We start from the raw sequence: 25513 nt of genomic DNA on the forward strand, positions 1-25513 counted from the left end.
ATTCCCTGCTAGCACCTTCTCTGTGCCTGGGAAGCAGAAGTGTTCACATTGCTTCGCAGAATCGCCTTTGTGCAGAAAACACTAACACTTGTTCAGAACAAAAGAAAGCACAGAGCCCCAGATTCTATGTTGTCCTGGAGAGCTTGCAGAGCACTGGGGAAAGGCAGGCAGAGAATTCCCTGCTAGCACCTTCTCTGTGCCTGGGAAGCAGAAGTGTTCACATTGCTTCGCAGAATCGCCTTTGTGCAGAAAACACTAACACTTGTTCAGAACAAAAGAAAGCACAGAGCCCCAGATTTGCTGTTGTCCTGGAGAGCTTGCAGAGCACTGGGGAAAGGCAGGCAGAGAATTCCCTGCTAGCACCTTCTCTGTGCCTGGGAAGCAGAAGTGTTCACATTGCTTCGCAGAATCGCATTTGTGCAGAAAACACTAACACTTGTTCAGAACAAAAGAAAGCACAGAGCACCAGATTTGCTGTTGTTCTGGAGAGCTTGCAGAGCACTGGGGAAAGGCAGGCAGAGAATTCCCTGCTAGCACCTTCTCTGTGCCTGGGAAGCAGAAGTGTTCACATTGCTTCGCAGAATCGCCTTTGTGCAGAAAACACTAACACTTGTTCAGAACAAAAGAAAGCACAGAGCCCCAGATTTGATGTTGTTCTGGAGAGCTTGCAGAGCACTGGGGAAAGGCAGGCAGAGAATTCCCTGCTAGCACCTTCTCTGTGCCTGGGAAGCAGGAGTGTTCACATTGCTTCGCAGAATCGCTTTTCTGCAGAAAACACTAACACTTGTTCAGAACAAAAGAAAGCACAGAGCCCCAGATTTGCTGTTGTTCTGGAGAGCTTGCAGAGCACTGGGGAAAGGCAGGCAGAGAATTCCCTGCAAGCACCTTCTCTGTGCCTGGGAAGCAGAAGTGTTTACATTGCTTCGCAGAAGCGCTTTTTTGCAGAAAACAGTAACACTTGTTCAGAATGAAAGAAAGCACAGAGCCCCAGATTCTATGTTGTCCTGGAGAGCTTGCAGAGCACTGGGGAAAGGCAGGCAGAGAATTCCTTGCTAGCACCTTCTCTGTGCCTGGGAAGCAGAAGTGTTCACATTGCTTCGCAGAATCGCCTTTGTGCAGAAAACACTAACACTTGTTCAGAACAAAAGAAAGCACAGAGCCCCAGATTTGCTGTTGTCCTGGAGATCTTGCAGAGCACTGGGGAAAGGCAGGCAGGGAATTCCCTGCTAGCACCTTCTCTGTGTCTGGGAAGTAGAAGTGTTCACATTGCTTCGCAGAATTTCCTTTGTGCAGAAAACACTAACACTTGTTCAGAACAAAAGAAAGCACAGAGCCCCAGATTTGCTGTTGTCCTGGAGATCTTGCAGAGCACTGGGGAAAGGCAGGCAGAGAATTCCCTGCTAGCACCTTCTCTGTGCCTGGAAAGCAGAAGTGTTTACGTTGCTTCGCAGAATCGCTTTTGTGCAGATAACACTAACACTTGTTCAGAAGGAAAGAAAGCACAGAGCCCCAGATTTGCTGTTGTCCTGGAGAGCTTGCAGAGCACTGGGGAAAGGCAGGCAGAGAATTCCCTGCTAGCACCTTCTCTGTGCCTGGGAAGCAGAAGTGTTCACATTGCTTCGCTGTATCGCCTTTGTGCAGAAAACACTAACACTTGTTCAGAACAAAAGAAAGCACAGAGCCCCAGATTCTATGTTGTCCTGGAGAGCTTGCAGAGCACTGGGGAAAGGCAGGCAGAGAATTCCCTGCTAGCACCTTCTCTGTGCCTGGGAAGCAGAAGTGTTCACATTGCTTCGCAGAATCGCCTTTGTGCAGAAAACACTAACACTTGTTCAGAACAAAAGAAAGCACAGAGCCCCAGATTTTATGTTGTTCTGGAGAGCTTGCAGAGCACTGGGGAAAGGCAGGCAGAGAATTCCCTGCTAGCACCTTCTCTGTGCCTGGGAAGCAGAAGTGTTCATATTGCTTCGCAGAATCGCTTTTGTGCAGAAAACACTAACACTTGTTCAGAACGAAAGAAAGCACAGAGCCCCAGATTTGATGTTGTCCTGGAGAGCTTGCAGAGCACTGGGGAAAGGCAGGCAGAGAATTCCTTGCTAGCACCTTCTCTGTGCCTGGGAAGCAGAAGTGTTCACATTGCTTCGCAGAATCGCTTTTCTGCAGAAAACACTAACACTTGTTCAGAACAAAAGAAAGCACAGAGCCCCAGATTCTATGTTGTCCTGGAGAGCTTACAGAGCACTGCGGAAAGGCAGGCAGAGAATTCCCTGCTAGCACCTTCTCTGTGCCTGGGAAGCAGAAGTGTTCACATTGCTTCGCAGAAGCGCTTTTGTGCAGAAAACAGTAACACTTGTTCAGAACAAAAGAAAGCACAGAGCCCCAGATTCTATGTTGTCCTGGAGAGCTTGCAGAGCACTGGGGAAAGGCAGGCAGGGAATTCCCTGCTAGCACCTTCTCTGTGCCTGGGAAGCAGAAGTGTTCACATTGCTTCGCAGAATCGCTTTTCTGCAGAAAACACTAACACTTGTTCAGAACAAAAGAAAGCACAGAGCCCCAGATTTGCTGTTGTTCTGGAGAGCTTGCAGAATACTGGGGAAAGGCAGGCAGAGAATTCCCTGCTAGCACCTTCTCTGTGCCTGGGAAGCAGAAGTGTTCACATTGCTTCGCAGAATCGCCTTTGTGCAGAAAACACTAACACTTGTTCAGAATGAAAGAAAGCACAGAGCCCCAGATTTGCTGTTGTCCTGGAGATCTTGCAGAGCACTGGGGAAAGGCAGGCAGGGAATTCCCTGCTAGCACCTTCTCTGTGCCTGGGAAGCAGAAGTGTTCACATTGCTTCGCAGAATCGCTTTGGTGCAGAAAACACTAACACTTGTTCAGAACAAAAGAAAGCACAGAGCCCCAGATTTGCCGTTGTTCTGGAGAGCTTGCAGAGCACTGGGGAAAGGCAGGCAGAGAATTCCCTGCTAGCACCTTCTCTGTGTCTGGGAAGTAGAATTGTTCACATTGCTTCGCAGAATTGCCTTTGTGGAGAAAACACTAACACTTGTTCAGAACAAAAGAAAGCACAGAGCCCCAGATTCTATGTTGTCCTGGAGAGCTTGCAGAGCACTGGGGAAAGGCAGGCAGAGAATTCCCTGCTAGCACCTTCTCTGTGCCTGGGAAGCAGAAGTGTTCACATTGCTTCGCAGAATCGCTTTTGTGCAGAAAACACTAACACTTGTTCAGAACAAAAGAAAGCACAGAGCCCCAGATTTGCTGTTGTTCTGGAGAGCTTGCAGAGCACTGGGGAAAGACAGGCAGAGAATTCCCTGCTAGCACCTTCTCTGTGCCTGGGAAGCAGAAGTGTTCACATTAGTTCGCAGAATCGCCTTTGTGCAGAAAACACTAACACTTGTTCAGAACAAAAGAAAGCACAGAGCCCCAGATTCTATGTTGTCCTGGAGAGCTTGCAGAGCACTGGGGAAAGGCAGGCGGAGAATTCCCTGCTAGCACCTTCTCTGTGCCTGGGAAGCAGAAGTGTTCACATTACTTCGCAGAATCGCTTTTGTGCAGAAAACACTAACACTTGTTCAGAACAAAAGAAAGCACAGAGCCCCAGATTCTATGTTGTCCTGGAGAGCTTGCAGAGCACTGGGGAAAGGCAGGCAGGGAATTCCCTGCTAGCACCTTCTCTGTGCCTGGGAAGCAGCAGTGTTCACATTGCTTCGCAGAATCGCTTTTCTGCAGAAAACACTAACACTTGTTCAGAACAAAAGAAAGCACAGAGCCCCAGATTTGCTGTTGTTCTGGAGAGCTTGCAGAGCACTGGGGAAAGGCAGGCAGAGAATTCCCTGCTAGCACCTTCTCTGTGCCTGTTCACATTGCTTCGCAGAATCGCTTTTGTGCAGAAAACAGTAACACTTGTTCAGAACGAAAGAAAGCACAGAGCCCCAGATTCTATGTTGTCCTGGAGAGCTTGCAGAGCACTGGGGAAAGGCAGGCAGAGAATTCCTTGCTAGCACCTTCTCTGTGCCTGGGAAGCAGAAGTGTTCACATTGCTTCGCAGAATCGCTTTTGTGCAGAAAATAGTAACACTTGTTCAGAATGAAAGAAAGCACAGAGCCCCAGATTCTATGTTGTCCTGGAGAGCTTGCAGAGCACTGGGGAAAGGCATGCAGAGAATTCCTTGCTAGCACCTTCTCTGTGCCTGTGAAGCAGAAGTGTTCACATTGCTTCGCAAGAATCGCTTTTGTGCAGAAAATAGTAACACTTGTTCAGAACGAAAGACAGCACAGAGCCCCAGATTTTATGTTGTCCTGGAGAGCTTGCAGAGCACTGGGGAAAGGCCAGCAGAGAATTCCCTGCTAGCACCTTCTCTATGCCTGGGAAGCAGAAGTGTTCACATTGCTTCGCTGTATCGCTTTTGTGCAGAAAACAGTAACACTTGTTCAGAACGAAAGAAAGCACAGAGCCCCAGATTTGCTGTTGTCCTGGAGAGCTTGCAGAGCACTGGGGAAAGGCAGGCAGAGAATTCCTTGCTAGCACCTTCTCTGTGCCTGGGAAGCAGAAGTGTTCATATTGCTTCGCAGAATCGCTTTTGTGCAGAAAACCGTAATACTTGTTCAGAACGAAAGAAAGCACAGAGCCCCATATTTTATGTTGTCCTGGAGAGCTTGCAGAGCACTGGGGAAAGGCAGGCAGAGAATTCCTTGCTAGCGCCATCTCTGTGCCTGGGAAGCAGAAGTGTTCACATTGCTTCGCAGAATCGCTTTTGTGCAGAAAACAGTAACACTTGTTCAGAACGAAAGAAAGCACAGAGCCCCAGATTTGATGTTGTCCTGGAGAGCTTGCAGAGCACTGGGGAAAGGCAGGCAGAGAATTCCCTGCTAGCACCTTCTCTGTGCCTGTTCACATTGCTTCGCTGTATCGCTTTTGTGCAGAAAACACTAACACTTGTTCAGAACGAAAGAAAGCACAGAGCCCCAGATTCTATGTTGTCCTGGAGAGCTTGCAGAGCACTGGGGAAAGGCAGGCAGAGAATTCCCTGCTAGCACCTTCTCTGTGCCTGGGAAGCAGAAGTGTTCACATTGCTTCGCAGAATCGCCTTTGTGCAGAAAACAGTAACACTTGTTCAGAACGAAAGAAAGCACAGAGCCCCAGATTCTATGTTGTCCTGGAGAGCTTGCAGAGCACTGGGGAAAGGCAGGCAGAGAATTCCTTGCTAGCACCTTCTCTGTGCCTGGGAAGCAGAAGTGTTCACATTGCTTCGCAGAATCGCTTTTCTGCAGAAAACACTAACACTTGTTCAGAACGAAAGAAAGCACAGAGCCCCAGATTCTATGTTGTCCTGGAGAGCTTGCAGAGCACTGGGGAAAGGCAGGCAGAGAATTCCCTGCTAGCACCTTCTCTGTGCCTGTTCACATTGCTTCGCAGAATCGCTTTTGTGCAGAAAACAGTAACACTTGTTCAGAACGAAAGAAAGCACAGAGCCCCAGATTCTATGTTGTCCTGGAGAGCTTGCAGAGCACTGGGGAAAGGCAGGCAGAGAATTCCTTGCTAGCGCCATCTCTGTGCCTGGGAAGCAGAAGTGTTCACATTGCTTCGCAGAATCGCTATTGTGCAGAAAACAGTAACACTTGTTCAGAACGAAAGAAAGCACAGAGCCCCAGATTCTATGTTGTCCTGGAGAGCTTGCAGAGCACTGGGGAAAGGCAGGCAGAGAATTCCTTGCTAGCACCTTCTCTGTGCCTGGGAAGCAGAAGTGTTCACATTGCTTCGCAGAATCGCTTTTGTGCAGAAAACACTAACACTTGTTCAGAACGAAAGAAAGCACAGAGCCCCAGATTCTATGTTGTCCTGGAGAGCTTGCAGAGCACTGGGGAAAGGCAGGCAGAGAATTCCCTGCTAGCACCTTCTCTGTGCCTGTTCACATTGCTTCGCAGAATCGCTTTTGTGCAGAAAACAGTAACACTTGTTCAGAACGAAAGAAAGCACAGAGCCCCAGATTCTATGTTGTCCTGGAGAGCTTGCAGAGCACTGGGGAAAGGCAGGCAGAGAATTCCTTGCTAGCACCTTCTCTGTGCCTGGGAAGCAGAAGTGTTCACATTGCTTCGCAGAATCGCTTTTGTGCAGAAAACACTAACACTTGTTCAGAACGAAAGAAAGCACAGAGCCCCAGATTTGATGTTGTCCTGGAGAGCTTGCAGAGCACTGGGGAAAGGCAGGCAGAGAATTCCCTGCTAGCACCTTCTCTGTGCCTGTTCACATTGCTTCGCAGAATCGCTTTTGTGCAGAAAACAGTAACACTTGTTCAGAACGAAAGAAAGCACAGAGCCCCGGATTCTATGTTGCCCTGGAGAGCTTGCAGAGCACTGGGGAAAGGCAGGCAGAGAATTCCTTGCTAGCACCTTCTCTGTGCCTGGGAAGCAGAAGTGTTCACATTGCTTCGCTGTATCGCTTTTGTGCAGAAAACACTAACACTTGTTCAGAACGAAAGAAAGCACAGAGCCCCAGATTCTATGTTGTCCTCGAGAGCTTGCAGAGCACTGGGGAAAGGCAGGCAGAGAATTCCCTGCTAGCACCTTCTCTGTGCCTGTTCACATTGCTTCGCAGAATCGCTTTTGTGCAGAAAACACTAACACTTGTTCAGAACGAAAGAAAGCACAGAGCCCCAGATTCTATGTTGTCCTGGAGAGCTTGCAGAGCACTGGGGAAAGGCAGGCAGAGAATTCCCTGCTAGCACCTTCTCTGTGCCTGGGAAGCAGAAGTGTTCACATTGCTTCGCAAGAATCGCTTTTGTGCAGAAAACACTAACACTTGTTCAGAACGAAAGACAGCACAGAGCCCCAGATTTTATGTTGTCCTGGAGAGCTTGCAGAGCACTGGGGAAAGGCAGGCAGAGAATTCCCTGCTAGCACCTTCTCTATGCCTGGGAAGCAGAAGTGTTCACATTGCTTCGCAGAATCGCTTTTGTGCAGAAAACAGTAACACTTCTTCAGAACGAAAGAAAGCACAGAGCCCCAGATTCTATGTTGTCCTGGAGAGCTTGCAGAGCACTGGGGAAAGGCAGGCAGAGAATTCCTTGCTAGCACCTTCTCTGTGCCTGGGAAGCAGAAGTGTTCATATTGCTTCGCTGTATCGCTTTTGTGCAGAAAACAGTAATACTTGTTCAGAACGAAAGAAAGCACAGAGCCCCAGATTCTATGTTGTCCTGGAGAGCTTGCAGAGCACTGGGGAAAGGCAGGCAGAGAATTCCTTGCTAGCACCTTCTCTGTGCCTGGGAAGCAGAAGTGTTCACATTGCTTCGCAGAATCGCTTTTGTGCAGAAAACAGTAACACTTGTTCAGAACGAAAGAAAGCACAGAGCCCCAGATTCTATGTTGTCCTGGAGAGCTTGCAGAGTACTGGGGAAAGGCAGGCAGAGAATTCCCTGCTAGCACCTTCTCTGTGCCTGTTCACATTGCTTCGCAGAATCGCTTTTGTGCAGAAAACAATAACACTTGTTCAGAACGAAAGAAAGCACAGAGCCCCAGATTCTATGTTGTCCTGGAGAGCTTGCAGAGCACTGGGGAAAGGCAGGCAGAGAATTCCTTGCTAGCACCTTCTCTGTGCCTGGGAAGCAGAAGTGTTCACATTGCTTCGCAGATTCGCTTTTGTGCAGAAAACACTAACACTTGTTCAGAACGAAAGAAAGCACAGAGCCCCAGATTTGCTGTTGTCCTGGAGAGCTTGCAGAGCACTGGGGAAAGGCAGGCAGAGAATTCCTTGCTAGCACCTTCTCTGTGCCTGGGAAGCAGAAGTGTTCACCTTGCTTCGCAGAATCGCTTTTGTGCAGAAAACACTAACACTTGTTCAGAACGAAATAAAGCACAGAGCTCCAGATTCTATGTTGTCCTGGAGAGCTTGCAGAGCACTGGGGAAAGGCAGGCAGAGAATTCCCTGCTAGCACCTTCTCTGTGCCTGTTCACATTGCTTCGCAGAATCGCTTTTGTGCAGAAAACAGTAACACTTGTTCAGAACGAAAGAAAGCACAGAGCCCCAGATTCTATGTTGTCCTGGAGAGCTTGCAGAGCACTGGGGAAAGGCAGGCAGAGAATTCCCTGCTAGCACCTTCTCTGTGCCTGGGAAGCAGAAGTGTTCACATTGCTTCGCAGAATCGCCTTTGTGCAGAAAACACTAACACTTGTTCAGAACAAAAGAAAGCACAGAGCCCCAGATTTGCTGTTGTTCTGGAGAGCTTGCAGAGCACTGGGGAAAGGCAGGCGGAGAATTCCCTGCTAGCACCTTCTCTGTGCCTGGGAAGCAGAAGTGTTCACATTACTTCGCAGAATCGCTTTTGTGCAGAAAACACTAACACTTGTTCAGAACGAAAGAAAGCACAGAACCCCAGATTTGCTGTTGTTCTGGAGAGCTTGCAGAGCACTGGGGAAAGGCAGGCAGAGAATTCCCTGTTAGCACCTTCTCTGTGCCTGGGAAGCAGAAGTGTTCACATTGCTTCGCAGAATCGCTTTTGTGCAGAAAGCACTAACACTTGTTCAGAACAAAAGAAAGCACAGAGCCCCAGATTCTATGTTGTTCTGGAGAGCTTGCAGAGCACTGGGGAAAGGCAGGCAGAGAATTCCCTGCTAGCACCTTCTCTGTGCCTGGGAAGCAGGAGTGTTCACATTGCTTCGCAGAATCGCTTTTCTGCAGAAAACACTAACACTTGTTCAGAACAAAAGAAAGCACAGAGCCCCAGATTTGCTGTTGTTCTGGAGAGCTTGCAGAGCACTGGGGAAAGGCAGGCAGAGAATTCCCTGCAAGCACCTTCTCTGTGCCTGGGAAGCAGAAGTGTTTACATTGCTTCGCAGAAGCGCTTTTTTGCAGAAAACAGTAACACTTGTTCAGAATGAAAGAAAGCACAGAGCCCCAGATTCTATGTTGTCCTGGAGAGCTTGCAGAGCACTGGGGAAAGGCAGGCAGAGAATTCCCTGCTAGCACCTTCTCTGTGCCTGGGAAGCAGGAGTGTTCACATTGCTTCGCAGAATCGCTTTTCTGCAGAAAACAGTAACACTTGTTCAGAATGAAAGAAAGCACAGAGCCCCAGATTTGCTGTTGTCCTGGAGAGCTTGCAGAGCACTGGGGAAAGGCAGGCAGAGAATTCCTTGCTAGCACCTTCTCTGTGCCTGGGAAGCAGAAGTGTTCACATTGCTTCGCAGAATCGCCTTTGTGCAGAAAACACTAACACTTGTTCAGAACAAAAGAAAGCACAGAGCCCCAGATTTGCTGTTGTTCTGGAGAGCTTGCAGAGCACTGGGGAAAGGCAGGCAGAGAATTCCCTGCTAGCACCTTCTCTGTGTCTGGGAAGTAGAAGTGTTCACATTGCATCGCAGAATTGCCTTTGTGCAGAAAACACTAACACTTGTTCAGAACAAAAGAAAGCACAGAGCCTCAGATTTTATGTTGTCCTGGAGAGCTTGCAGAGCACTGGGGAAAGGCAGGCAGAGAATTCCCTGCTAGCACCTTCTCTGTGCCTGGGAAGCAGAAGTGTTCACATTGCTTCGCAGAATCGCTTTTCTGCAGAAAACACTAACACTTGTTCAGAACAAAAGAAAGCACAGAGCCCCAGATTTGCTGTTGTTCTGGAGAGCTTGCAGAGCACTGGGGAAAGGCAGGCAGAGAATTCCCTGCTAGCACCTTCTCTGTGCCTGGGAAGCAGAAGTGTTCACATTAGTTCGCAGAATCGCCTTTGTGCAGAAAACACTAACACTTGTTCAGAACAAAAGAAAGCACAGAGCCCCAGATTTGCTGTTGTCCTGGAGAGCTTGCAGAGCACTGGGGAAAGGCAGGCAGAGAATTCCTTGCTAGCACCTTCTCTGTGCCTGGGAAGCAGAAGTGTTCACATTACTTCGCAGAATCGCTTTTGTGCAGAAAACACTAACACTTGTTCAGAACAAAAGAAAGCACAGAGCCCCAGATTTGCTGTTGTTCTGGAGAGCTTGCAGAGCACTGGGGAAAGGCAGGCAGAGAATTCCCTGCTAGCACCTTCTCTGTGCCTGGAAAGCAGAAGTGTTTACGTTGCTTCGCAGAATCGCTTTTGTGCAGAAAACACTAACACTTGTTCAGAACGAAAGAAAGCACAGAGCCCCAGATTTGATGTTGTCCTAGAGAGCTTGCAGAGCACTGGGGAAAGGCAGGCAGAGAATTCCTTGCTAGCACCTTCTCTGTGCCTGGGAAGCAGAAGTGTTCACATTGCTTCGCATAATCGCTTTTGTGCAGAAAACAGTAACACTTGTTCAGAACAAAAGAAAGCACAGAGCCCCAGATTCTATGTTGTCCTGGAGAGCTTGCAGAGCACTGGGGAAAGGCAGGCAGAGAATTCCCTGCTAGCACCTTCTCTGTGCCTGGGAAGCAGAAGTGTTCACATTGCTTCGCAGAATCGCCTTTGTGCAGAAAACACTAACACTTGTTCAGAACAAAAGAAAGCACAGAGCCCCAGATTCTATGTTGTCCTGGAGAGCTTGCAGAGCACTGGGGAAAGGCAGGCAGGGAATTCCCTGCTAGCACCTTCTCTGTGCCTGGGAAGCAGAAGTGTTCACATTGCTTCGCAGAATCGCTTTTCTGCAGAAAACACTAACACTTGTTCAGAACAAAAGAAAGCACAGAGCCCCAGATTTGCTGTTGTTCTGGAGAGCTTGCAGAATACTGGGGAAAGGCAGGCAGAGAATTCCCTGCTAGCACCTTCTCTGTGCCTGGGAAGCAGAAGTGTTCACATTGCTTCGCAGAATCGCCTTTGTGCAGAAAACACTAACACTTGTTCAGAATGAAAGAAAGCACAGAGCCCCAGATTTGCTGTTGTCCTGGAGATCTTGCAGAGCACTGGGGAAAGGCAGGCAGGGAATTCCCTGCTAGCACCTTCTCTGTGCCTGGGAAGCAGAAGTGTTCACATTGCTTCGCAGAATCGCTTTGGTGCAGAAAACACTAACACTTGTTCAGAACAAAAGAAAGCACAGAGCCCCAGATTCTATGTTGTCCTGGAGAGCTTGCAGAGCACTGGGGAAAGGCAGGCAGAGAATTCCCTGCTAGCACCTTCTCTGTGCCTGGGAAGCAGAAGTGTTCACATTGCTTCGCAGAATCGCTTTTGTGCAGAAAACACTAACACTTGTTCAGAACAAAAGAAAGCACAGAGCCCCAGATTTGCTGTTGTTCTGGAGAGCTTGCAGAGCACTGGGGAAAGGCAGGCAGAGAATTCCCTGCTAGCACCTTCTCTGTGCCTGGGAAGCAGAAGTGTTCACATTGCTTCGCAGAATCGCTTTTGTGCAGAAAACACTAACACTTGTTCAGAACAAAAGAAAGCACAGAGCCCCAGATTTGCTGTTGTTCTGGAGAGCTTGCAGAGCACTGGGGAAAGACAGGCAGAGAATTCCCTGCTAGCACCTTCTCTGTGCCTGGGAAGCAGAAGTGTTCACATTAGTTCGCAGAATCGCCTTTGTGCAGAAAACACTAACACTTGTTCAGAACAAAAGAAAGCACAGAGCCCCAGATTCTATGTTGTCCTGGAGAGCTTGCAGAGCACTGGGGAAAGGCAGGCAGGGAATTCCCTGCTAGCACCTTCTCTGTGCCTGGGAAGCAGGAGTGTTCACATTACTTCGCAGAATCGCTTTTGTGCAGAAAACACTAACACTTGTTCAGAACAAAAGAAAGCACAGAGCCCCAGATTTGCTGTTGTTCTGGAGAGCTTGCAGAGCACTGGGGAAAGGCAGGCAGAGAATTCCCTGCTAGCACCTTCTCTGTGCCTGGGAAGCAGAAGTGTTCACATTGCTTCGCAGAATCGCTTTTGTGCAGAAAACACTAACACTTGTTCAGAACGAAAGAAAGCACAGAGCCCCAGATTCTATGTTGTCCTCGAGAGCTTGCAGAGCACTGGGGAAAGGCAGGCAGAGAATTCCCTGCTAGCACCTTCTCTGTGCCTGTTCACATTGCTTCGCAGAATCGCTTTTGTGCAGAAAACAGTAACACTTGTTCAGAACGAAAGAAAGCACAGAGCCCCAGATTCTATGTTGTCCTGGAGAGCTTGCAGAGCACTGGGGAAAGGCAGGCAGAGAATTCCTTGCTAGCACCTTCTCTGTGCCTGGGAAGCAGAAGTGTTCACATTGCTTCGCAGAATCGCTTTTGTGCAGAAAATAGTAACACTTGTTCAGAACGAAAGAAAGCACAGAGCCCCAGATTCTATGTTGTCCTGGAGAGCTTGCAGAGCACTGGGGAAAGGCATGCAGAGAATTCCTTGCTAGCACCTTCTCTGTGCCTGTGAAGCAGAAGTGTTCACATTGCTTCGCAAGAATCGCTTTTGTGCAGAAAACACTAACACTTGTTCAGAACGAAAGACAGCACAGAGCCCCAGATTTTATGTTGTCCTGGAGAGCTTGCAGAGCACTGGGGAAAGGCCAGCAGAGAATTCCCTGCTAGCACCTTCTCTATGCCTGGGAAGCAGAAGTGTTCACATTGCTTCGCTGTATCGCTTTTGTGCAGAAAACAGTAACACTTGTTCAGAACGAAAGAAAGCACAGAGCCCCAGATTTGCTGTTGTCCTGGAGAGCTTGCAGAGCACTGGGGAAAGGCAGGCAGAGAATTCCTTGCTAGCACCTTCTCTGTGCCTGGGAAGCAGAAGTGTTCATATTGCTTCGCAGAATCGCTTTTGTGCAGAAAACCGTAATACTTGTTCAGAACGAAAGAAAGCACAGAGCCCCATATTTTATGTTGTCCTGGAGAGCTTGCAGAGCACTGGGGAAAGGCAGGCAGAGAATTCCTTGCTAGCGCCATCTCTGTGCCTGGGAAGCAGAAGTGTTCACATTGCTTCGCAGAATCGCTTTTGTGCAGAAAACAGTAACACTTGTTCAGAACGAAAGAAAGCACAGAGCCCCAGATTTGATGTTGTCCTGGAGAGCTTGCAGAGCACTGGGGAAAGGCAGGCAGAGAATTCCCTGCTAGCACCTTCTCTGTGCCTGTTCACATTGCTTCGCTGTATCGCTTTTGTGCAGAAAACACTAACACTTGTTCAGAACGAAAGAAAGCACAGAGCCCCAGATTCTATGTTGTCCTGGAGAGCTTGCAGAGCACTGGGGAAAGGCAGGCAGAGAATTCCCTGCTAGCACCTTCTCTGTGCCTGGGAAGCAGAAGTGTTCACATTGCTTCGCAGAATCGCCTTTGTGCAGAAAACACTAACACTTGTTCAGAAGGAAAGAAAGCACAGAGCCCCAGATTCTATGTTGTCCTGGAGAGCTTGCAGAGCACTGGGGAAAGGCAGGCAGAGAATTCCTTGCTAGCACCTTCTCTGTGCCTGGGAAGCAGAAGTGTTCACATTGCTTCGCAAAATCGCCTTTGTGCAGAAAACACTAACACTTGTTCAGAACGAAAGAAAGCACAGAGCCCCAGATTCTATGTTGTCCTGGAGAGCTTGCAGAGCACTGGGGAAAGGCAGGCAGAGAATTCCTTGCTAGCACCTTCTCTGTGCCTGGGAAGCAGAAGTGTTCACATTGCTTCGCAGAATCGCTTTTGTGCAGAAAACACTAACACTTGTTCAGAACGAAAGAAAGCACAGAGCCCCAGATTCTATGTTGTCCTGGAGAGCTTGCAGAGCACTGGGGAAAGGCAGGCAGAGAATTCCCTGCTAGCACCTTCTCTGTGCCTGTTCACATTGCTTCGCAGAATCGCTTTTGTGCAGAAAACAATAACACTTGTTCAGAACGAAAGAAAGCACAGAGCCCCAGATTCTATGTTGTCCTGGAGAGCTTGCAGAGCACTGGGGAAAGGCAGGCAGAGAATTCCTTGCTAGTGCCATCTCTGTGCCTGGGAAGCAGAAGTGTTCACATTGCTTCGCAGAATCGCTATTGTGCAGAAAACAGTAACACTTGTTCAGAACGAAAGAAAGCACAGAGCCCCAGATTTGCTGTTGTCCTGGAGAGCTTGCAGAGCACTGGGGAAAGGCAGGCAGAGAATTCCTTGCTAGCACCTTCTCTGTGCCTGGGAAGCAGAAGTGTTCACATTGCTTCGCAGAATCGCTTTTGTGCAGAAAACACTAACACTTGTTCAGAACGAAAGAAAGCACAGAGCCCCAGATTCTATGTTGTCCTGGAGAGCTTGCAGAGCACTGGGGAAAGGCAGGCAGAGAATTCCCTGCTAGCACCTTCTCTGTGCCTGTTCACATTGCTTCGCAGAATCGCTTTTGTGCAGAAAACAGTAACACTTGTTCAGAACGAAAGAAAGCACAGAGCCCCAGATTCTATGTTGTCCTGGAGAGCTTGCAGAGCACTGGGGAAAGGCAGGCAGAGAATTCCTTGCTAGCACCTTCTCTGTGCCTGGGAAGCAGAAGTGTTCACATTGCTTCGCAGAATCGCTTTTGTGCAGAAAACACTAACACTTGTTCAGAACGAAAGAAAGCACAGAGCCCCAGATTTGATGTTGTCCTGGAGAGCTTGCAGAGCACTGGGGAAAGGCAGGCAGAGAATTCCCTGCTAGCACCTTCTCTGTGCCTGTTCACATTGCTTCGCAGAATCGCTTTTGTGCAGAAAACAGTAACACTTGTTCAGAACGAAAGAAAGCACAGAGCCCCGGATTCTATGTTGCCCTGGAGAGCTTGCACAGCACTGGGGAAAGGCAGGCAGAGAATTCCTTGCTAGCACCTTCTCTGTGCCTGGGAAGCAGAAGTGTTCACATTGCTTCGCTGTATCGCTTTTGTGCAGAAAACACTAACACTTGTTCAGAACGAAAGAAAGCACAGAGCCCCAGATTCTATGTTGTCCTCGAGAGCTTGCAGAGCACTGGGGAAAGGCAGGCAGAGAATTCCCTGCTAGCACCTTCTCTGTGCCTGTTCATATTGCTTCGCAGAATCGCTTTTGTGCAGAAAACACTAACACGTGTTCAGAACGAAAGAAAGCACAGAGCCCCAGATTCTATGTTGTCCTGGAGAGCTTGCAGAGCACTGGGGAAAGGCAGGCAGAGAATTCCTTGCTAGCACCTTCTCTGTGCCTGGGAAGCAGAAGTGTTCACATTGCTTCGCAGAATCGCTTTTGTGCAGAAAACACTAACACTTGTTCAGAACGAAAGACAGCACAGAGCCCCAGATTTTATGTTGTCCTGGAGAGCTTGCAGAGCACTGGGGAAAGGCAGGCAGAGAATTCCCTGCTAGCACCTTCTCTATGCCTGGGAAGCAGAAGTGTTCACATTGCTTCGCTGTATCGCTTTTGTGCAGAAAACAGTAACACTTCTTCAGAACGAAAGAAAGCACAGAGCCCCAGATTCTATGTTGTCCTGGAGAGCTTGCAGAGCACTGGGGAAAGGCAGGCAGAGAATTCCTTGCTAGCACCTTCTCTGTGCCTGGGAAGCAGAAGTGTTCATATTGCTTCGCTGTATCGCTTTTGTGAAGAAAACAGTAATACTTGTTCAGAACGAAAGAAAGCACAGAGCCCCAGATTCTATGTTGTCCTGGAGAGCTTGCAGAGCACTGGGGAAAGGCAGGCAGAGAATTCCTTGCTAGCACCTTCTCTGTGCCTGGGAAGCAGAAGTGTTCACATTGCTTCGCAGAATCGCTTTTGTGCAGAAAACAGTAACGCTTGTTCAGAACGAAAGAAAGCACAGAGCCCCAGATTCTATGTTGTCCTGGAGAGCTTGCAGAGTACTGGGGAAAGGCAGGCAGAGAATTCCCTGCTAGCACCTTCTCTGTGCCTGTTCACATTGCTTCGCAGAATCGCTTTTGTGCAGAAAACAATAACACTTGTTCAGAACGAAAGAAAGCACAGAGCCCCAGATTCTATGTTGTCCTGGAGAGCTTGCAGAGCACTGGGGAAAGGCAGGCAGAGAATTCCTTGCTAGCACCTTCTCTGTGCCTGGGAAGCAGAAGTGTTCACATTGCTTCGCAGATTCGCTTTTGTGCAGAAAACACTAACACTTGTTCAGAACGAAAGAAAGCACAGAGCCCCAGATTTGCTGTTGTCCTGGAGAGCTTGCAGAGCACTGGGGAAAGGCAGGCAGAGAATTCCTTGCTAGCACCTTCTCTGTGCCTGGGAAGCAGAAGTGTTCACCTTGCTTCGCAGAATCGCTTTTGTGCAGAAAACACTAACACTTGTTCAGAACGAAATAAAGCACAGAGCTCCAGATTCTATGTTGTCCTGGAGAGCTTGCAGAGCACTGGGGAAAGGCAGGCAGAGAATTCCCTGCTAGCACCTTCTCTGTGCCTGTTCACATTGCTTCGCAGAATCGCTTTTCTGCAGAAAACACTAACACTTGTTCAGAACAAAAGAAAGCACAGAGCCCCAGATTTGCTGTTGTTCTGGAGAGCTTGCAGAGCACTGGGGAAAGGCAGGCAGAGAATTCCCTGCAAGCACCTTCTCTGTGCCTGGGAAGCAGAAGTGTTTACATTGCTTCGCAGAAGCGCTTTTTTGCAGAAAACAGTAACACTTGTTCAGAATGAAAAAAAGCACAGAGCCCCAGATTCTATGTTGTCCTGGAGAGCTTGCAGAGCACTGGGGAAAGGCAGGCAGAGAATTCCCTGCTAGCACCTTCTCTGTGCCTGGGAAGCAGGAGTGTTCACATTGCTTCGCAGAATCGCTTTTCTGCAGAAAACAGTAACACTTGTTCAGAATGAAAGAAAGCACAGAGCCCCAGATTTGCTGTTGTCCTGGAGAGCTTGCAGAGCACTGGGGAAAGGCAGGCAGAGAATTCCTTGCTAGCACCTTCTCTGTGCCTGGGAAGCAGAAGTGTTCACATTGCTTCGCAGAATCGCCTTTGTGCAGAAAACACTAACACTTGTTCAGAACAAAAGAAAGCACAGAGCCCCAGATTTGCTGTTGTTCTGGAGAGCTTGCAGAGCACTGGGGAAAGGCAGGCAGAGAATTCCCTGCTAGCACCTTCTCTGTGTCTGGGAAGTAGAAGTGTTCACATTGCTTCGCAGAATTGCCTTTGTGCAGAAAACACTAACACTTGTTCAGAACAAAAGAAAGCACAGAGCCTCAGATTTTATGTTGTCCTGGAGAGCTTGCAGAGCACTGGGGAAAGGCAGGCAGAGAATTCCCTGCTAGCACCTTCTCTGTGCCTGGGAAGCAGAAGTGTTCACATTGCTTCGCAGAATCGCTTTTCTGCAGAAAACACTAACACTTGTTCAGAACAAAAGAAAGCACAGAGCCCCAGATTTGCTGTTGTTCTGGAGAGCTTGCAGAGCACTGGGGAAAGGCAGGCAGAGAATTCCCTGCTAGCACCTTCTCTGTGCCTGGGAAGCAGAAGTGTTCACATTAGTTCGCAGAATCGCCTTTGTGCAGAAAACACTAACACTTGTTCAGAACAAAAGAAAGCACAGAGCCCCAGAATTGCTGTTGTCCTGGAGAGCTTGCAGAGCACTGGGGAAAGGCAGGCAGAGAATTCCTTGCTAGCACCTTCTCTGTGCCTGGGAAGCAGAAGTGTTCACATTACTTCGCAGAATCGCTTTTGTGCAGAAAACACTAACACTTGTTCAGAACAAAAGAAAGCACAGAGCCCCAGATTTGCTGTTGTTCTGGAGAGCTTGCAGAGCACTGGGGAAAGGCAGGCAGAGAATTCCCTGCTAGCACCTTCTCTGTGCCTGGAAAGCAGAAGTGTTTACGTTGCTTCGCAGAATCGCTTTTGTGCAGAAAACACTAACACTTGTTCAGAAGGAAAGAAAGCACAGAGCCCCAGATTTGCTGTTGTCCTGGAGAGCTTGCAGAGCACTGGGGAAAGGCAGGCAGAGAATTCCCTGCTAGCACCTTCTCTGTGCCTGGGAAGCAGAAGTGTTCACATTGCTTCGCGGTATCGCCTTTGTGCAGAAAACACTAACACCTGTTCAGAACAAAAGAAAGCACAGAGCCCCAGATTCTATGTTGTCCTGGAGAGCTTGCAGAGCACTGGGGAAAGGCAGGCAGGGAATTCCCTGCTAGCACCTTCTCTGTGCCTGGGAAGCAGAAGTGTTCATATTGCTTCGCAGAATCGCTTTTGTGCAGAAAACACTAACACTTGTTCAGAACGAAAGAAAGCACAGAGCCCCAGATTTGATGTTGTCCTAGAGAGCTTGCAGAGCACTGGGGAAAGGCAGGCAGAGAATTCCTTGCTAGCACCTTCTCTGTGCCTGGGAAGCAGAAGTGTTCACATTGCTTCGCATAATCGCTTTTCTGCAGAAAACACTAACACTTGTTCAGAACAAAAGAAAGCACAGAGCCCCAGATTTGCTGTTGTTCTGGAGAGCTTGCAGAGCACTGCGGAAAGGCAGGCAGAGAATTCCCTGCTAGCACCTTCTCTGTGCCTGGGAAGCAGAAGTGTTCACATTGCTTCGCAGAAGCGCTTTTGTGCAGAAAACAGTAACACTTGTTCAGAACAAAAGAAAGCACAGAGCCCCAGATTCTATGTTGTCCTGGAGAGCTTGCAGAGCACTGGGGAAAGGCAGGCAGAGAATTCCCTGCTAGCACCTTCTCTGTGCCTGGGAAGCAGAAGTGTTCACATTGCTTCGCAGAATCGCCTTTGTGCAGAAAACACTAACACTTGTTCAGAACAAAAGAAAGCACAGAGCCCCAGATTCTATGTTGTCCTGGAGAGCTTGCAGAGCACTGGGGAAAGGCAGGCAGGGAATTCCCTGCTAGCACCTTCTCTGTGCCTGGGAAGCAGAAGTGTTCACATTGCTTCGCAGAATCGCCTTTGTGCAGAAAACACTAACACTTGTTCAGAATGAAAGAAAGCACAGAGCCCCAGATTTGCTGTTGTCCTGGAGATCTTGCAGAGCACTGGGGAAAGGCAGGCAGGGAATTCCCTGCTAGCACCTTCTCTGTGCCTGGGAAGCAGAAGTGTTCACATTGCTTCGCAGAATCGCTTTGGTGCAGAAAACACTAACACTTGTTCAGAACAAAAGAAAGCACAGAGCCCCAGATTCTATGTTGTCCTGGAGAGCTTGCAGAGCACTGGGGAAAGGCAGGCAGAGAATTCCCTGCTAGCACCTTCTCTGTGCCTGGGAAGCAGAAGTGTTCACATTGCTTCGCAGAATCGCTTTTGTGCAGAAAACACTAACACTTGTTCAGAACAAAAGAAAGCACAGAGCCCCAGATTTGCTGTTGTTCTGGAGAGCTTGCAGAGCACTGGGGAAAGGCAGGCAGAGAATTCCCTGCTAGCACCTTCTCTGTGCCTGGGAAGCAGAAGTGTTCACATTAGTTCGCAGAATCGCCTTTGTGCAGAAAACACTAACACTTGTTCAGAACAAAAGAAAGCACAGAGCCCCAGATTCTATGTTGTCCTGGAGAGCTTGCAGAGCACTGGGGAAAGGCAGGCAGAGAATTCCCTGCTAGCACCTTCTCTGTGCCTGTTCACATTGCTTCGCAGAATCGCTTTTGTGCAGAAAACAGTAACACTTGTTCAGAACGAAAGAAAGCACAGAGCCCCAGATTTGCTGTTGTTCTGGAGAGCTTGCAGAGCACTGGGGAAAGGCAGGCAGAGAATTCCCTGCAAGCACCTTCTCTGTGCCTGGGAAGCAGAAGTGTTTACATTGCTTCGCAGAAGCGCTTTTTTGCAGAAAACAGTAACACTTGTTCAGAATGAAAGAAAGCACAGAGCCCCAGATTCTATGTTGTCCTGGAGAGCTTGCAGAGCACTGGGGAAAGGCAGGCAGAGAATTCCCTGCTAGCACCTTCTCTGTGCCTGGGAAGCAGGAGTGTTCACATTGCTTCGCAGAATCGCTTTTCTGCAGAAAACAGTAACACTTGTTCAGAATGAAAGAAAGCACAGAGCCCCAGATTTGCTGTTGTCCTGGAGAGCTTGCAGAGCACTGGGGAAAGGCAGGCAGAGAATTCCTTGCTAGCACCTTCTCTGTGCCTGGGAAGCAGAAGTGTTCACATTGCTTCGCAGAATCGCCTTTGTGCAGAAAACACTAACACTTGTTCAGAACAAAAGAAAGCACAGAGCCCCAGATTTGCTGTTGTTCTGGAGAGCTTGCAGAGCACTGGGGAAAGGCAGGCAGAGAATTCCCTGCTAGCACCTTCTCTGTGCCTGGGAAGCAGAAGTGTTCACATTGCTTCGCAGAATCGCTTTTCTGCAGAAAACACTAACACTTGTTCAGAACAAAAGAAAGCACAGAGCCCCAGATTTGCTGTTGTTCTGGAGAGCTTGCAGAGCACTGGGGAAAGGCAGGCAGAGAATTCCCTGCTAGCACCTTCTCTGTGCCTGGAAAGCAGAAGTGTTTACGTTGCTTCGCAGAATCGCTTTTGTGCAGAAAACACTAACACTTGTTCAGAAGGAAAGAAAGCACAGAGCCCCAGATTTGCTGTTGTCCTGGAGAGCTTGCAGAGCACTGGGGAAAGGCAGGCAGAGAATTCCCTGCTAGCACCTTCTCTGTGCCTGGGAAGCAGAAGTGTTCACATTGCTTCGCTGTATCGCCTTTGTGCAGAAAACACTAACACCTGTTCAGAACAAAAGAAAGCACAGAGCCCCAGATTCTATGTTGTCCTGGAGAGCTTGCAGAGCACTGGGGAAAGGCAGGCAGGGAATTCCCTGCTAGCACCTTCTCTGTGCCTGGGAAGCAGAAGTGTTCACATTGCTTCGCAGAATCGCCTTTGTGCAGAAAACACTAACACTTGTTCAGAACAAAAGAAAGCACAGAGCCCCAGATTTGCTGTTGTTCTGGAGAGCTTGCAGAGCACTGGGGAAAGGCAGGCAGAGAATTCCCTGCTAGCACCTTCTCTGTGCCTGGGAAGCAGAAGTGTTCATATTGCTTCGCAGAATCGCTTTTGTGCAGAAAACACTAACACTTGTTCAGAACGAAAGAAAGCACAGAGCCCCAGATTTGATGTTGTCCTGGAGAGCTTGCAGAGCACTGGGGAAAGGCAGGCAGAGAATTCCTTGCTAGCACCTTCTCTGTGCCTGGGAAGCAGAAGTGTTCACATTGCTTCGCATAATCGCTTTTCTGCAGAAAACACTAACACTTGTTCAGAACAAAAGAAAGCACAGAGCCCCAGATTTGCTGTTGTTCTGGAGAGCTTGCAGAGCACTGCGGAAAGGCAGGCAGAGAATTCCCTGCTAGCACCTTCTCTGTGCCTGGGAAGCAGAAGTGTTCACATTGCTTCGCAGAAGCGCTTTTGTGCAGAAAACAGTAACACTTGTTCAGAACAAAAGAAAGCACAGAGCCCCAGATTCTATGTTGTCCTGGAGAGCTTGCAGAGCACTGGGGAAAGGCAGGCAGAGAATTCCCTGCTAGCACCTTCTCTGTGCCTGGGAAGCAGAAGTGTTCACATTGCTTCGCAGAATCGCCTTTGTGCAGAAAACACTAACACTTGTTCAGAACAAAAGAAAGCACAGAGACCCAGATTCTATGTTGTCCTGGAGAGCTTGCAGAGCACTGGGGAAAGGCAGGCAGGGAATTCCCTGCTAGCACCTTCTCTGTGCCTGGGAAGCAGAAGTGTTCACATTGCTTCGCAGAATCGCTTTTCTGCAGAAAACACTAACACTTGTTCAGAACAAAAGAAAGCACAGAGCCCCAGATTTGCTGTTGTTCTGGAGAGCTTGCAGAATACTGGGGAAAGGCAGGCAGAGAATTCCCTGCTAGCACCTTCTCTGTGCCTGGGAAGCAGAAGTGTTCACATTGCTTCGCAGAATCGCCTTTGTGCAGAAAACACTAACACTTGTTCAGAATGAAAGAAAGCACAGAGCCCCAGATTTGCTGTTGTCCTGGAGATCTTGCAGAGCACTGGGGAAAGGCAGGCAGGGAATTCCCTGCTAGCATCTTCTCTGTGCCTGGGAAGCAGAAGTGTTCACATTGCTTCGCAGAATCGCTTTGGTGCAGAAACACTAACACTTGTTCAGAACAAAAGAAAGCACAGAGCCCCAGATTCTATGTTGTCCTGGAGAGCTTGCAGAGCACTGGGGAAAGGCAGGCAGAGAATTCCCTGCTAGCACCTTCTCTGTGCCTGGGAAGCAGAAGTGTTCACATTGCTTCGCAGAATCGCTTTTGTGCAGAAAACACTAACACTTGTTCAGAACAAAAGAAAGCACAGAGCCCCAGATTTGCTGTTGTTCTGGAGAGCTTGCAGAGCACTGGGGAAAGGCAGGCAGAGAATTCCCTGCTAGCACCTTCTCTGTGCCTGGGAAGCAGAAGTGTTCACATTAGTTCGCAGAATCGCCTTTGTGCAGAAAACACTAACACTTGTTCAGAACAAAAGAAAGCACAGAGCCCCAGATTCTATGTTGTCCTGGAGAGCTTGCAGAGCACTGGGGAAAGGCAGGCAGAGAATTCCCTGCTAGCACCTTCTCTGTGCCTGTTCACATTGCTTCGCAGAATCGCTTTTGTGCAGAAAACAGTAACACTTGTTCAGAACGAAAGAAAGCACAGAGCCCCAGATTCTATGTTGTCCTGGAGAGCTTGCAGAGCACTGGGGAAAGGCAGGCAGAGAATTCCCTGCTAGCACCTTCTCTGTGCCTGGGAAGCAGAAGTGTTCACATTAGTTCGCAGAATCGCCTTTGTGCAGAAAACACTAACACTTGTTCAGAACAAAAGAAAGCACAGAGCCCCAGATTCTATGTTGTCCTGGAGAGCTTGCAGAGCACTGGGGAAAGGCAGGCAGAGAATTCCCTGCTAGCACCTTCTCTGTGCCTGGGAAGCAGAAGTGTTCACATTGCTTCGCAGAATCGCCTTTGTGCAGAAAACACTAACACTTGTTCAGAACAAAAGAAAGCACAGAGCCCCAGATTTGCTGTTGTTCTGGAGAGCTTGCAGAGCACTGGGGAAAGGCAGGCGGAGAATTCCCTGCTAGCACCTTCTCTGTGCCTGGGAAGCAGAAGTGTTCACATTACTTCGCAGAATCGCTTTTGTGCAGAAAACACTAACACTTGTTCAGAACGAAAGAAAGCACAGAACCCCCGATTTGCTGTTGTCCTGGAGAGCTTGCAGAGCACTGGGGAAAGGCAGGCAGAGAATTCCCTGTTAGCACCTTCTCTGTGCCTGGGAAGCAGAAGTGTTCACATTGCTTCGCAGAATCGCTTTTGTGCAGAAAGCACTAACACTTGTTCAGAACAAAAGAAAGCACAGAGCCCCAGATTCTATGTTGTTCTGGAGAGCTTGCAGAGCACTGGGGAAAGGCAGGCAGAGAATTTCCTGCTAGCACCTTCTCTGTGCCTGGGAAGCAGGAGTGTTCACATTGCTTCGCAGAATCGCTTTTCTGCAGAAAACACTAACACTTGTTCAGAACAAAAGAAAGCACAGAGCCCCAGATTTGCTGTTGTTCTGGAGAGCTTGCAGAGCACTGGGGAAAGGCAGGCAGAGAATTCCCTGCTAGCACCTTCTCTGTGCCTGGAAAGCAGAAGTGTTTACGTTGCTTCGCAGAATCGCTTTTGTGCAGAAAACACTAACACTTGTTCAGAAGGAAAGAAAGCACAGAGCCCCAGATTTGCTGTTGTCCTGGAGAGCTTGCAGAGCACTGGGGAAAGGCAGGCAGAGAATTCCCTGCTAGCACCTTCTCTGTGCCTGGGAAGCAGAAGTGTTCACATTGCTTCGCTGTATCGCCTTTGTGCAGAAAACACTAACACCTGTTCAGAACAAAAGAAAGCACAGAGCCCCAGATTCTATGTTGTCCTGGAGAGCTTGCAGAGCACTGGGGAAAGGCAGGCAGGGAATTCCCTGCTAGCACCTTCTCTGTGCCTGGGAAGCAGAAGTGTTCACATTGCTTCGCAGAATCGCCTTTGTGCAGAAAACACTAACACTTGTTCAGAACAAAAGAAAGCACAGAGCCCCAGATTTGCTGTTGTTCTGGAGAGCTTGCAGAGCACTGGGGAAAGGCAGGCAGAGAATTCCCTGCTAGCACCTTCTCTGTGCCTGGGAAGCAGAAGTGTTCATATTGCTTCGCAGAATCGCTTTTGTGCAGAAAACACTAACACTTGTTCAGAACGAAAGAAAGCACAGAGCCCCAGATTTGATGTTGTCCTGGAGAGCTTGCAGAGCACTGGGGAAAGGCAGGCAGAGAATTCCTTGCTAGCACCTTCTCTGTGCCTGGGAAGCAGAAGTGTTCACATTGCTTCGCATAATCGCTTTTCTGCAGAAAACACTAACACTTGTTCAGAACAAAAGAAAGCACAGAGCCCCAGATTTGCTGTTGTTCTGGAGAGCTTGCAGAGCACTGCGGAAAGGCAGGCAGAGAATTCCCTGCTAGCACCTTCTCTGTGCCTGGGAAGCAGAAGTGTTCACATTGCTTCGCAGAAGCGCTTTTGTGCAGAAAACAGTAACACTTGTTCAGAACAAAAGAAAGCACAGAGCCCCAGATTCTATGTTGTCCTGGAGAGCTTGCAGAGCACTGGGGAAAGGCAGGCAGAGAATTCCCTGCTAGCACCTTCTCTGTGCCTGGGAAGCAGAAGTGTTCACATTGCTTCGCAGAATCGCCTTTGTGCAGAAAACACTAACACTTGTTCAGAACAAAAGAAAGCACAGAGACCCAGATTCTATGTTGTCCTGGAGAGCTTGCAGAGCACTGGGGAAAGGCAGGCAGGGAATTCCCTGCTAGCACCTTCTCTGTGCCTGGGAAGCAGAAGTGTTCACATTGCTTCGCAGAATCGCTTTTCTGCAGAAAACACTAACACTTGTTCAGAACAAAAGAAAGCACAGAGCCCCAGATTTGCTGTTGTTCTGGAGAGCTTGCAGAATACTGGGGAAAGGCAGGCAGAGAATTCCCTGCTAGCACCTTCTCTGTGCCTGGGAAGCAGAAGTGTTCACATTGCTTCGCAGAATCGCCTTTGTGCAGAAAACACTAACACTTGTTCAGAATGAAAGAAAGCACAGAGCCCCAGATTTGCTGTTGTCCTGGAGATCTTGCAGAGCACTGGGGAAAGGCAGGCAGGGAATTCCCTGCTAGCATCTTCTCTGTGCCTGGGAAGCAGAAGTGTTCACATTGCTTCGCAGAATCGCTTTGGTGCAGAAACACTAACACTTGTTCAGAACAAAAGAAAGCACAGAGCCCCAGATTCTATGTTGTCCTGGAGAGCTTGCAGAGCACTGGGGAAAGGCAGGCAGAGAATTCCCTGCTAGCACCTTCTCTGTGCCTGGGAAGCAGAAGTGTTCACATTGCTTCGCAGAATCGCTTTTGTGCAGAAAACACTAACACTTGTTCAGAACAAAAGAAAGCACAGAGCCCCAGATTTGCTGTTGTTCTGGAGAGCTTGCAGAGCACTGGGGAAAGGCAGGCAGAGAATTCCCTGCTAGCACCTTCTCTGTGCCTGGGAAGCAGAAGTGTTCACATTAGTTCGCAGAATCGCCTTTGTGCAGAAAACACTAACACTTGTTCAGAACAAAAGAAAGCACAGAGCCCCAGATTCTATGTTGTCCTGGAGAGCTTGCAGAGCACTGGGGAAAGGCAGGCAGAGAATTCCCTGCTAGCACCTTCTCTGTGCCTGTTCACATTGCTTCGCAGAATCGCTTTTGTGCAGAAAACAGTAACACTTGTTCAGAACGAAAGAAAGCACAGAGCCCCAGATTCTATGTTGTCCTGGAGAGCTTGCAGAGCACTGGGGAAAGGCAGGCAGAGAATTCCCT

This window comes from Strix aluco, unplaced genomic scaffold (genome assembly GCF_031877795.1).
Source record: "Strix aluco isolate bStrAlu1 unplaced genomic scaffold, bStrAlu1.hap1 HAP1_SCAFFOLD_39, whole genome shotgun sequence".
NCBI classification, from domain to species: domain Eukaryota; kingdom Metazoa; phylum Chordata; class Aves; order Strigiformes; family Strigidae; genus Strix; species Strix aluco.